At 39.6% G+C, this 2,699-nt stretch overlaps 1 pseudogene; it reads left to right on the forward strand.

Annotated features, from left to right (window-relative positions):
* Positions 1-1,342: 1,342 nt before the first annotated feature.
* Positions 1,343-2,195, forward strand: LOC114031617 (annotated as a pseudogene).
* Positions 2,196-2,699: the final 504 nt, after the last annotated feature.

The following is a 2,699-nucleotide window of genomic DNA, read 5'->3' on the forward strand; positions in this document are numbered from 1 at the left end:
ATAATGATAAAATTGTTCTATTGATTGAGCAACCATCCTTTGCTGTTTTTCCCACTAATCTTTCTCATGAATGGTTTCAGTCTTCTGGGGAACATGCCCTCCAACTTATCTCATCATCACTGCACAGGTCAAAAAGATTTGTTGGGCTCCTCATTTCTGGATTGATTTCTGTTGCTTCCTGGATTATTACATCTACCCTGTCCTCTATTGCATTGCAGTCAGAGATACAAGATGCACAATTTGTAAATGAGCTTGCAAAAAATATTAGCTTAGCCTTATGAGCCCAAGAAGCTATTGATAAGGATTTATCACATAAAGTTAGTCTGTTAGAGCAATCCATGCTATATTTAGGGGATGAGCTTGAAACATTAAAAACATGCCTTTCACTACATTGTGATTATCGATATACCTATATTTGTGTCACTCCTTTACCTTACAATAGTTCCAATCCTGATATGACTTGGGATAAAGTGTGAGCAAGGCTGCAGGGGGCATGGCATAGTTCTAACATTATGCTTAATGTTGATACTGTTCATGCCCTTACCCTTACTATTGGAAATAGTCCCCGACCAGGAATTGATCCTAATAAAATTGCTGAAAATATTTTATCTACTCTTCAAGGATTGTCCCCTTTCCAAGGTATATCATTGCTTCTACATGTTTTGCCATATGTTGTAATTCTTTTATGCTTGTGTCTATGCTGTACTTTTATATTCAAAATGTTTTCCTTTATGATGAAGCCCATGATGAATCAGTTAATGGAACTCAAGCTAGCAAACAAAAAAGGGGGAGATATTGAGGATGGGATCTACCTGGAAAATCTCTAAACTATTGGGAGTCAGTAAGGGTAAAGGCAAAGGCCTTCTCTGGATCATCTGTCCCTGACCATACCCTGGACTTGCTTTGCTGCTGAGTAAACATTTGCTGCGTCCTATGGGAAAGCGCATAGTCACAAGTAAACAAAGAAGTCTTAGAACAGACAATTAACCTTCACCCTGAAGTGATGCTCCTCTGGCATGTCTTATCTAGTGAGAACTTTGTATCTTTAGCTCTTGCTCTTGGGATATTGTAAATCATCATTCACTTTTAAGTGTAAAAATTCAAGCCTCACCAGAAATAAACAGTCCTGTACCTGATCACTCTTGACTAGCCTCGCCTAGCTTTTTTTCCTCTTTATTTTTCTGTACTGCTCGTTCATCAGCTGCTTGCACTGAGTCAAATTTGTAAAAATACGAGCCATTCCCAATTCACACAATCAGTTATCAGATGAAGTAATCAGAGCTATACATAGGTGTCTGCTGCCCGTTGCTGCTACTGCTGTGTCCAACGGGAGAGGAAGAAAATGGCTGTGCCACCTAATTATGCTGACCTTGGAAAATCTGCCAGGGACATGTTTATTAAGGGCTATGGATTTGGCTTAATAAAACTAGATCTGAAAACAAAATCTGAGAATGGATTGGAATTTATAAGTTCAGGTTCAGCAAACACTGAGACCAGCAAAGTTTCGGGCAGTTTGGAAACAAAGTACAAATGGTCTGAATATGGCTTGACATTCATAGAAAAATGGAACACAGACAATATACTGGGCACTGAAATTACTGCTGAGGATCAGCTTGCGTGTGGACTGAAGCTGACCTTCGATTCGTCCTCCTCACCTAACACTGGGGAAAAAAAGTGCTAAGATTAAGTCAGGATATAAGCGGACACATATCAATCTTTGCTGTGACATGGATTTTGATATTTCTGGACCTTCAATATGAGGAGCTGTGGTACTTGGCTATGAGGGTTGGTTGGCAGCCTACCAGATGAATCTTGAAACTTCTAAGTCTTGGGTGGCCCAGAGCAACTTTGCTGTTGGCTATAAGACCGATGAATTCCAGCTACACACCAATGTGAATGATGGCACAGAGTTTGGGGGCTCTATTTATCAGAAGGTGAACAAGAAGTTGGAAACTGCTGTCAACCTAGCCTGGACAGCTGGAAATAGCAACACTCATTTTGGAATAGCAGCCAAATATCAGATTGACCCTGATTCCTCTTTCTCTGCTAAAGTGAACAATTCTAGCCTGATAGGCTTAGGTTACACCCAGGTTCTAAAACCAGGTATCAAACTGACATTATCAGCTTTGCTGGACAGCAATAATATCAATGCTGGTGGCCACAAGCTTGGTCTAGGACTGGAGTTTCAAGCATAAAAGAAGTTCTATAATCACTTAATTTTAAAATATTCTGCAGGATAGGTACCTTCAGAAATTAGTGTACCTTTTCATGTTGTATGTCTGGGACGCAAGTATTGCTATGCATCAATCATGTTAGATCTCCAGGTTAAAGATGATGCAGCTTTAAAGTATTATCCTTTCAGAGATACAGAAGAAACCTGACTCATAAAAAAGGTCCTTTCAGCTCCAGGCTTTTGAGGGGATATGTGATGATTCCCACAAGAGCTTTCAGAATTTTCTAAGGATTGAAAGGTTGCATTGAGCCACCTTTTTTTTATGTAGAGATAGCTGCTAGTGGAAGGCAATGACATGTGGGTACTTAACAAATGTGGACTGATTAAATGAAAAAAATTTTACTCCCTGAGAATTAATGGTCCATTGCAGGCAACTTGGCTACATATCTATCCTAAGTGGGTAGAGATGCTCATTCCTTGATGGAGTGAAAACTTGTCTGAAAAGGGGTCTCTTTTTTTTATTTTT

The sequence above is a fragment of the Vombatus ursinus genome, unplaced genomic scaffold (assembly GCF_900497805.2).
Source record: "Vombatus ursinus unplaced genomic scaffold, bare-nosed wombat genome assembly UNPS02015184.1, whole genome shotgun sequence".
Classification (NCBI taxonomy): domain Eukaryota; kingdom Metazoa; phylum Chordata; class Mammalia; order Diprotodontia; family Vombatidae; genus Vombatus; species Vombatus ursinus.